We start from the raw sequence: 11,699 nt of genomic DNA, 5'->3' as shown, positions 1-11,699 counted from the left end.
TGTTAGGAGAAAAACAGATTTGTCTAATTTGTGGCTTGAAACAAAAGCTCTTGTGATACTGAATTCTGGAGAAATTTTGTTTTTACTTGTCAGACTTTTGCACAAATGCCCATTAAACATTTGGATGTTCTGATAACAAAGTAGCATTCCTTTTAAACAATGAGCAGAGATGTCAAGAAAACTCAAATGATTTTAGACTTAAAACATAGCCAAGCAGACTTTTGTTCATTTTTAAAATTGCTTTCAATTAAATAGGAATTTTTTAAAGTACTTTAAGGGAAAACTTATGATTTGGTATCGTGTGCTTTAAATTGTGTTAAACTTTTCTATGAGATTAATGTTATTCTGAGTTAAAAGGAAGTCAAAATCCAAATTTTACACTATTCAATGAAGGTCAAAGTGTCTCTAATGTTACAGTTTATTTGTAGCATACCCTTAGACAAAAGAAGGAAATTAAAAAACACGTACTAAGTGGCCAAATATATTTTTTCCTGATTGCCTCTTTTGAAATTAACTTATTTCTTTTCAGATTCTGAAAGCGATTCATGGCCAGTGTGGAAAATCTGAAAGATTTAGATTAGTATGATGATGACACATCCATAATACTACCTCTCAGAGATAACAACTCCTGTTTGTATTGGTTTATGTCTCTTTGTTCTTTGGTCAATTTGCTATATTTTAAGAGATTTTAAATTCATCAAACCAGCAATCTGGAACTGCATTTTGCTAATCTGATGGATTATACATCACCATGTTTTTCTTTTTATCTACTTCTGGAACAGTTAAAAATATTAACTAAGAAAGAGTAGAAACCAACCAAACAATTATTCAACAAGTGTTAAGGGAGCTCATCACCCCTTGTGGTTAATACTACGGGAACTAAAATACACAATTGATTTCGGCCTTGAGGGATTTATAGGCTATGTGCAAGATGAGACTAACATGCATGGAACCATTAAAAAACAAAATAGGAAGTAAATGTTATAATAATTATCTTAGTAATTGAGACCATTAAATTGAGCCTCTGGCTTAATCAGGCTCTCTGATTTCAAGAAACAGAAACCCACTAAAAGGAGACTTATTGGAAAGATGCCGAGCTCTATCATAGAATGTAAGGTGCTGGGATCAGGAAATACTGATTCTTGAGTTCTTAATTCAAATGCTAATGGGAGAGAATCTGATTGACCCAGGTTAGATCAATGTTCATTTCCATACAGTCGTGGCCGGAAGAACTCAGGTGGCATCTTGAGTTGCCCAAAGGACAGTAATGGTTGACACCTAAAATGTAGCCATCCCCTCTTCTTCCTTGACAATAGAACCCACTTCTGGTATCAAGCAGGAATGTGCCCAAGCCCAGAGGATGAATCATGACTAGTTCAGGTCAATTATTATAAATGCATTTCCCTTTGGCCATATATGCACTTACCCAGACTCCCTTTGAGCTGGAAGTACATACATCACACAGTTCTGGCCAATAAGGTACAAAAGGAAGTCTATTAGGAAAGATTTTCCTCCCAGATAAAAGAGAGATGTAAGAAAGAAACATCTCTCTATAGCAGAAAACTATAAGACACTGATGAAAGAAATTAAAGATGACACAAACAGATGGAGAGATATACCATGTTCTTGGATTGCAAGAATCAACACTGTGAAAATGACTCTACTACACAAAGCAATCTACAGATTCAATGCAATCCCTATCAAACTACCAATGGCATTTTTCACAGAACTAGAACAAAAAATTTCACAATGTGTATGGAAACACAAAAGACCCTGAAGAGCCAAAGCAATCTTGAGAAAGAAAAATGGACCTGGAGGAATCAGGCTCCCTGACTTTAGACTATACTACAAAGCTACAGTAATAAAGACAGTATGGTACTGGCACAAAAACTGAAGTATAGATCAACAGAACAGGAGAGAAAGCCCAGAGATAAACCCATGCACATATGGTCACCTTATTTTTGATAAAGGAGGCAAGAATATACAATGGAGAAAAGAGAGCCTCTTCAATAAGTGGTGCTGGGAAAACTGGACAGCTACATGTAAAAGAATGAAATTAGAACACTTCCTAACACCACACACAAAAATAAACTCAAAATGGATTAAAGTCCTAAATGTAAGGCCAGACACTATAAAACTCTTAGAGAAAAACACAGGCAGAACACTCTATGACATAAATCACAGCAAGATCCTTTTTGACCCGCCTCCTAGAGAAATGGAAATAAAAACAGAAATAAACAAATGGGACCCAATGAAACTTAAAAGCTTTTCCACAGCAAAGGAAACCATAAACAACACGAAAAGACAACCCTCAGAATGGGAGAAAATATTTGCAAATGAAGCAACTGACAAAGGATTAATCTCCAAAATTTACAAGCAGCTCATGCAGCTCAATAACAAAAAGCAAACAACCCAATCCAAAAATGGGCAGAAGACCTAAACAGACATTTCTCCAAAGAAGATATACAGAATGCCAACAAACACATGAAAGAATGCTGAACATCATTAATCATTAGAGAAATGCAAATCAAAACTACAATGAGATATCATCTCACACCAGTCAGAATGGCCATCATCAAAAAATCTAGAAACAATAAATGCTGGAGAGGGTGTGGAGAAAAGGGAACACTCTTGCACTGCTGGTGGGAATGTGAATTGGTTCAGCCACTATGGAGAACAGTATGGAGGTTCCTTAAAAAACTACAAATAGAATTACCATATGACCCAGCAATCCCACTACTGGGCATATACCCTGAGAAAACCATAATTCAAAAAGAGTCATGTGCCAAAATGTTCACTGCAGCACTAGTTACAATAGCCAGGACATGGAAGCAACCTAAGTGTCCGTCGACAGATGAATGGATAAAGAAGATGTGGCACATGTATACAATGGAATATTACTCAGCCATGAAAAGAAATGAAATTGAGTTACTTGTAGTGAGGTGGATGGACCTAGAGCCTGTCATACAGAGTGAAGTAAGTCAGAAAGAGAAAAACAAATACTGTATGCTAACACATATATATGGAATCTAAAAAAAAAAAAGGTTCTGAAGAACCTAGAGGCAGGACAGGAATAAAGATGCAGATGTAGAGAATGGACTTGAGGACATGCGGAGGGGGAAGGGTAAGCTGGGACAAAGTGAGAGAGCGGCACTGACATATATACACTACCAAATGTACAACAGATAGCTAGTGGGAAGCAGCCGCATAGCACAGGGAGATCAGCTCGGTGCTTTGTGACCACCTAGATGGGTGGGAGAGGGAGGGTGGGAGGGAGACGGCAAGTGGGATGGAATATGGGGATATACGTATATGTATAGCTGATTCATTTTGTTATAAAGTAGAAACTAACACACCATTGTAAAGTAATTAAACTCCAATCCGCCTGTCAATGCAGGGGACACGGGTTCAAGCCCTGGTCCGGGAAGATCCCATATGCTGCAGAGCAACAAAGCCCGTTAGCTACAACTACTAGCCTGTGCTCTAGAGCCCACGAGCCACAACAACTGAAGCCCACGCGCCTAGAGCCTGTGCTGTGCAACAAGAGAAGAAGCCATTGCAATGAGAAGCCCGCGCACAGCAACGAAGACACCATGCAGTCAAAAATAAATAAATAAAGTAAATAAATTTATTAAAAAAATAAAAGGAAGGAATACAGAAGGCAGAATGAGAAGGGAGTTGGTGAGACAGTCTGATTAGGGCTATATAGGGCGAGGTCGTATAGTAAAGAGATCTAAGAGCCAGGCTGAAAAGGTAAAATTTAATATAATAAAGCTAGCACTAGGGAATGCTGGAAGGTTTGTGAGCAGAGCAAGAGAGCAATACACTGACAGTAGCTTCTGATGGAAATTTAGGTGGCATGGATTCCAGTCACAGAGCTATTGGAATCATCCAGGCACAAAAAGAAGAGAACATGACCTGATTTTTTTTTTTTTAACCAAGAGTATGTCCCATGGTCTAAAAGAAAGTGGTAGGAACAGAAAGGAAGCTCTGTTAGAGAATCAATTTGAAGGAAAACTGACAGAACTTGTTGACTGACCAGATATGGAAAATGACAAAAGAATGTTTCCCTTAACTATTTCCATTCTTTTTTTAAGTATGTGCATTTTCTCCTTTTCTATGTCTTTTCTTTCTTTACTCTCTGATTTTCTTTCAGTTTGGGTTCTATTCTGCCCTTTCACTTCCGTTTCTCTGTCTACGTTGGCTGAAATGCTAGCTACAGCTACAAAACACAAAATGTTTGCCAAAAGGGAGCTCTAAAATTAAAGACAGATTTTTTTTTTTTCAGTCAATTCCACATAGGACACAGGAAAAATCCTTAGTAGGGAAAAGGAAACAGTTTCTCCTTTTTAGGGTGATCAGAGATTAATTTATGTTTGTGTTAATCAAGTTGCTTTCTGAGCCTTTCCTGCTAGGCTCTAAATGCTGGTCCTGTGAACGATGTATTTATTCATCTGAAGTCTCGCCTCTTTTCTCTACAGGTACTCTCACTCTAAACAGAGGGGACCAGGGGCAAGAACAGGACTTCCAAAGTTGTTGGATCTTAGTACATTGTTGCCCTGAGCAGATTTCTCTGGGGAAGATTTTTTTTTTTTTTTTTACGGTACGCGGGCCTCTCACTGTTGTGGCCTCTCCACTTGCGGAGCACAGGCTCTGGACGCGCAGGCTCAGCGGCCATGGCTCACGGGCCCAGCCGCTCTGCGGCATGTGGGATCTTCCCGGACCGGGGCACGAATCCGTGTCCCCTGCATCGGCAGGCGGACTCTCAACCACTGCGCCACCAGGGAAGCCCTCTCTGGGGTTTTTTAGGCACTTTCTTTGAAAGTGAGGGACTAACTTATTTAAATAAGAGCTCTTATCGGGTTTTTAGGAGGATGTCCAGGAACGGGTTGATGTTCAAAGGCACTGAAAGCTTCAACAGTTGACGTTTACACCACAGATTTCCTTTCCTCTCTTGTTTGTGGCTTACATCTCTTTGATTTAGGGAAAGAAACTCTTGGAAATGAAGGTAACTCTAATGCATTACACTGGACTAGAATTTCAAGGAAGCACCAATACCACTGCAACCTTTGCCCAAGGGGCTGAGGAGGAAAAGAAAGAAGCCAGGCTCCCACGAAACAATATACAAAAGACAAGCAACCCAAAAGAAAAATGGCCAATGGCTAAGAACAGGCCAGAAGAAGAAACTGAACAGACAGCAAAAAAGAGGCTCAATTAATCCCATGAACAATCAAAGAAATGCAAAGTAAAATGAAAATTAGATGCTGTTTCTGTGCCATTGGGCCGACAAATTCAAGTGTAATGGTATCAATATTGGCAAATGAATTGACTCACACTCACAGCTGTAAGCTGGTATATACTGGCACAGCACTTTAAAGGGCAGTTTCCTGCTACCTGTTAAAATTTGAAACGTGCATATCCCATGACCCAGCAGTTACACTTTTTGGTGTTCACTGCAGAAGAATACTCATGTGGCTCCAATTAGACAGGCTCATTGTGTATATTTGTAGCAATGAAAAAGTGAAAACAACCTAAAGGTCCATTGACCAGGGAATGGCTAAGTAACTATGGTATATCCATATTATGTAAGATTATGCCACAGTTAAAAGGTATTAGGTAGATCTATATACTGACATTAGAAGTCTCTTAGTCATACTGTTAAAGGAAAAAAATCAAGTTGCAAGATGTGTACAGTATGATACCATTTGTGTTAACAACATACAATAAAGTACTACATATTATAAATATACATATATAGTCTATAAGTATATACTATAGCATATAGTACCTGTCCTATATAAACTATATATAGTATATACAGCATAAGTAGCATAAGTAGTGTATATTTTCTACAAGTATACTAAAAGAAGTACATATTTCCATTAGCATAAGTACTTTCTATAAATACAAACAGAAAATATTGCATATAGGTATACAAAAGGGAAAGCCTAGAAAAAGGTGTGCAAGTATTCACACCAAACTACCAACAGTGGTTATTACCTCTGGGGAAGGATCTGGGATAGAGAGTTGGTGGTCAAAGGGAATTTAAACCTTACCTTTAATGTTTTACATTTCTTTAGAAAGGGAAACGTATTCTTGTATTCTCAAAAAAATGGATAAGGAAAAGAAAACATTTAAATACAGAAAAACTATGGAAATGAAGGTGAAGTTGACTAGGCCTGAGGAAAATGAGACGAGTGAGTTCTACCAGCCTTTTCTCCCTGCTCCTCCACGGTGTAAAACAGCCTCTGCTTCTCTGATTTGCAAATGTCTGCTCAGTGATGCCTCTTGACTCAGAAAAAAGCAGTTTCAAAGCGATTGCGAGGAGTATAAGCATGAGTAGGGAACCAGCAGTGTGAGCCAGGGCTAGAGATGAGATTGTCAAACAGTATAGTTGTGACCCCAACACTTGGAAAAAGGAATAGAAGATTTTCTGACTGGCAAAGTTCAGAGGGAAATTTCTGTTAATCGGGTAGCCTCCTCAAGGGCCAATTGTGTTGGAGCAATTCAATGGTGTAGGTTGGTTTGAACGTAGATTTGGGGGTTTTCCCTCATTTTGATGGAACCACTGAAGTCCTGGTCCTGGCCCTACTTATTAATGTGAATATATCAGAAATGACTAAAAAACCTTTTTTAAAGTGAGAAAACACTCCCAACCTTCCTCTTTACTTGGCTACTCTCACGGAAGTCAGGGATTTAATTTGTCCCACTACATCAGCCCTTTCATCTTCCACGAAGCTTGCTAATACAGCATGATGGTTAAGAACTCAGACTCAGAAGACAGACTGGATCAAAACTGCCACTCTGATATTTACCAGCTGTGTGATCTTGGGCAAGTTATTTGACCTGTCTGTGCCTCTGCCTCCTTCTGTATAAAATGGTGATGATAATAATAGTACCTATTATTATTATAAAGATTGGATGAATTAACAGAAGTAAGACGGTTAGAATAGTGCCTGGTACGTAGTAAGCACCATATCAGCATCAGTGATTTTTGTCATTACTGTTGCTTTTAATAAGTCAATCACTTTCACGGTCATCTGTTTAGGCAGGTCTTTTGAAGCCACTGTGAAGATTAGGTCAGCGTGGCTCAGGCCAACCGCCAAATTCAGGCAACCTGCTTATGAGATTAAGTGTTAAATGAACAAACTATTATGCAGGTACTAGGGTTAAAGGTGAATAAATGGGGCTTAAGCAACATTGCTCAGTGGACAGACATCTCTGCAAGTACACGTAAGTGCCCTTGAGATGTGTGTTGCTATGCTGGGCCATGTGAACATAGGCCCAATAGAAGCTAAGGTACCATACCTTGATATTTAAATGGCATTGGCTCAGACTTCAGTGCGCAGTTGGTATAGCACACATCTCTTTCTATATATCTGGGGATTCTGAAAGTATGATTTATGGTTTCCAGGTCACTTCTGGCTCTAAGCTTCTGTTCCTGATGAATTATTTCATCTGTGGATCATCCTGCTGCAGACTGTGCAGTCCCTGTCTATACTATGTTGCTCCGGAGAGGGAAAAGAGACACTTTCTTGACAACCCTCACAAAACGCCACTGGCACAAGGCCTTTGTGTATGTAGTAGAAGCTTACTAAAGGTTGGAAGCAATAGAGGGGTATTGTGTTATGGAGTTAGAGCAAAGAGCCATAAATCTTTTGGCTGTTAACCATCCACTTAAAAGTACTTTGGCTGACCTCACTCTCCACCTATTTCAGTCAAGGTTTTTTGTTGCAAGCAATAGCCACAGTACTTTCGGCTGATTTAAATAGAAAAGGAATCTCATACAGGACTGAAGAACCAGGTTGGAAGTCTGTGTCTCCAGGAACAACACGTGGAATCATGCTGCAGAACTGGTCCAGTGAAGGAGCTTCAGCTGCTACTGCTGGGTACTGAATGGCATCACAGCTTGCACAACTGACCTCAGTGGATATCGCTGCTCTGACTGATGCCTGGGCTGCTGCTGCTGTCACTGCCTTGTGGCATAATTAGTCCCCTATTCAAAATTTAGAGTAGGTGCATCTCATTGGTGTTGTTTAGGTCACATGCCCAGGTCTAGCTGAAAGAGAGGCTGGGAAAGCAGTCTCTCCCTGTAAAGTGAGGGATTCTCAAAACCAAGAATGCAAGTTGTTTATGGCAAATATTCTCTATGTCAGTGCTTCCTGAACTTTAATGTGTTTGTGAGCCATCTGGAGATCTTATCAAACTGCAGATTCTGATTCAGTAAGTCTAGGGTGGGGCCTGAGATTCCACAGCACCCAGATGATGCAAACCTGCTGGTCTGAGGACCACACTTTGAGTAGTAAAGCTCTATACCAAAGATTTTCAAATTTAGTTGCATATTAGATTAACTCGAGAAACATTTTTTTTTAAGAAATACTAATGTCTGGGTCTCATCCTGAGTTATTTGGTCTGGGGTAAGGCCTGGGAATGTGAACTTTTAAAAGCCTCCAGATGACTCCAATGTACTCAGATAACATCTTTCATTGCAGGCTCCAACTTTTCACTTTGCAAGCTTATTCCTTTTTTCCAAATTCCCAGATTTCCACTTTTCCAGCCTTGCTTGGTTTCCCTCTTCAGATCGAATTACTCTCATTTATTATGAAGAACGATATGACACTCCACCCCCTAGTTCCTGGGACCTAACTTTGCATATCCAAAGACTGGGTAAAAAGTTCTCCTAATCCAGTATTTTTTCTATTGCTCTGGGAAAGTGTGATCTGAAGTGATCCACAGACCAATATTGTTTTAAATGTTAATAATTATATATTTTAACATGCATTGCTAAAAGAAAAATGTAACTAACACAATAAATGTGATTTCATAAATATTTTTGCTTATGACAAGTCAGTTTTTTAAAAGTTAGGTAAATAATGAAATAGAGATTCAGAGCAGATACAACTTAAGTTATGAAAATGGTTTGCAAATGAATGACGTTTGAGAGTGTTTATACTGCTAATTGTAAGCCTTCTATCCAAAGTCACAGGCTTTAAGAGCACAAAAGAACTGGCAGAGGAGTTTAAAAATATCAGTCTTTTTTCTTCTCCCTTCCCTATCAGTCTTGGAGGATAAGGAAGCAATATAGAGATTTATTTCTGAATTTATGTGAATTATGCTACCAATCTTAACACATAGAAATAGTTACAGTCAATCTTCAACTTAAATCAATTCTTTTTCTCTACGTTACGTGACGATTTCATAAGGTTTTAAGAAAATACTATCAACCTTTGAAAAAGTCATGAGCTAAACAAAAATCACCATAAGAATTGCTTATGGAATATGAAAAATAGGTTAAATTCCCTAACCAGTTAATCTTTGACAAGAAAATGGGTGAAATTTTTTAGAATTCTTGAAAGCTAATCTACAAATCCAGAGAGCCCAAAAACTCCTAAGGAGAAAAAATTTTTTAAACTGTACACCTTGTCACATTACTGTAAAATTTCAGAACACCAAAGAAAAACAGATCTTAACCAGCGATTAGATTGATAGCAGATTTCTCAGTAGCAACAGAAACCAGAAGATAACAGAATAATATGTTCAATATTCTGAGGAAAAAAGACAACTGCTAACCTAGAATTATATCCAGTAGAATTATCTTCAAAGAACAAGGGCAAAATAAAAGCATTTCGGGTGAGAAAAAACCTGAGTTTACCACACATCACACTTATTAAAGGAAATTTATAGAGTTTACTTCAGGCACAAGGAAAACAATGCAGAAGGAAGATCTGAGATATGCAAAGAAATGGTGAGCAAAATATTTTTACACATGCAGGTGGCTTTAAAAAACATGATGTCTAATTCATAGAAGGAAAACAGGATAGAACTAAAGTAGTGATTAATAATAGCTTATAAATTGGGAGGGGTGTGCCAACTTAAAACATCCTAAGGTCTTTGAATTATTCGAGAGGAGAGCAAAGATATTTACTTGTTTGAGACTTTGTTTACAAGTTATAATATAGTAGAAAAATCACCTTACGATGTACATAGAATGTATGACTCCAAATAAGAGAAAAAGACATGTGCCCAGGTGTATTCACACACACTCCAAAAGAAGTTTCTTTTGTTAAGTTTTTGACATTTTAATCTTCATCCTTTGCCATTCTTATTCATGGTAAACAGTATGTTATAACTTTTCATTCTGAGTTTAACTTTAAAGAGTTCTTTTCTCATAAGAATCCCTTTCAGCCTTTTACGGAAGCATCCCTCCAGGTTGGTTTTACATTTTTTTCTGCTAGGCATTCCAGTTGCACCCTGTCTGGGATCTTTTCTTGGGGAGGAGGCGAAGGTTAAGGGGAATCAATTTCTAGTTTTTGAAATCCCAACGTCAAATAAGTGCTCCAGATTTAAACTCCAAACTCCAAACTCATGAAATGCAGGTCTAGGATTTTAAAATTTCATTGGAGTTAAATAATTTTCATTTTCACTCAGAAATGGGATAAGCTTCCTCACTTGCTTGTCCACTGGGTGTTTTACATTGTCCCTAGTCCACTCTTTTCGTGAGCTGATGTCTCTCTGGGACAATGGCTTTTTGTAGCATATTCAGTACCAGCTCCCACCCTGAGCTATTCCAGACCCTTACCTCCTGTCCCTATACTTTCAGGCCTCAAGTTACAGAAACTAACGTTTTGCCCACACCGAAGATAACCAACTCTCCTGGTTTGCCTTGGACCTGGTCTCCAAGAATTTGGGGGTTTTCAGGGCTAAAACCAGGAAGGTCCCGGGCAAACCAGTTGATTAGTCACCCTACACTCCAGCCCTGACACCCAGGGGCGGAGAAGAATCTGTTCAACAAATCACTGCTCTCTGATTTTCAGTTTATTTTGATTTCTGGCCTCTTGGGATTTCCCTTCATTTCTTGAGTTTAACTGCACATTGAACTCAAGACATGAAGTTATTATCCAGTAATGCTAGCTGTTTGTGGTCAGTTTTCCGGTTACAGATGACCACCATTTTGCCAGCTCACAAAGTAACATTTTCTAACTTTTCATCAGTACCAAAGTGAAGTTGGAGGATAAAAGTCACAGTCAGTTACCCCCTGTGGATACAGGGTGCTGCAGTGTTTCCCAAAGTTATGTGACTTTCTCCACCAACTGCCCCACAGCTCTCCCTTGCTCTAGGCCCTGTTTCTCCGACCTTGAGAAAGTTCTAGAATTCTCTAGGCAGGCCTAGCTTCCTGTAAGGCCTAGAAGAAAAATTCTCCCCCTCACAACTTGAACTCCCGGAGCGAAGGAATGTTTGGCTGTTTTGTTCACTCCTACACCTTGGGTATCCGGCAAATCGCTGACCTAGATAACTATTTCTTGAAAACATGAACGTCTTGAACACCAAGTTGGCCTGCCCTAACTGGTGTTCCTTCCAATCCAACCCCATCTCCCTCAGACTTGACAGAAAGTAGTCCAAGTTTCTGGACTTCTGATGTCTCCCTCCTTGTTCTCCATATAGGTGTTTCTATTTTCTATTTCTGTTGGCATTTCAATTGATTCTGCAGCCGATGATAGCAATAATCGCCATCGATCGGGCTAATCCTGTGACTTCAGGACGCCATTTTGATCCCAGCGCCTGGACACATTAAAAGTTTGTTTTTAATTTTAACACATATTTGAGAATGCATACTTATGCCTCTAAGGCACTTTTGGGGTGATGCCTGTCTCTGTGGGTCGGTGGGCCCCTTCGTCTGGGGCCGGTGCCTGGGGCGGAGG

This window comes from Monodon monoceros, unplaced genomic scaffold, assembly GCF_005190385.1.
Source record: "Monodon monoceros isolate NGI ecotype Baffin Bay Population unplaced genomic scaffold, NGI_Narwhal_1 Super_Scaffold_11, whole genome shotgun sequence".
In the NCBI taxonomy this organism is placed as follows: Eukaryota; Metazoa; Chordata; class Mammalia; order Artiodactyla; family Monodontidae; genus Monodon; species Monodon monoceros.
The sequence above is the reverse complement of the archived record's forward strand: the minus strand, read 5'-3'. Positions refer to the sequence as shown.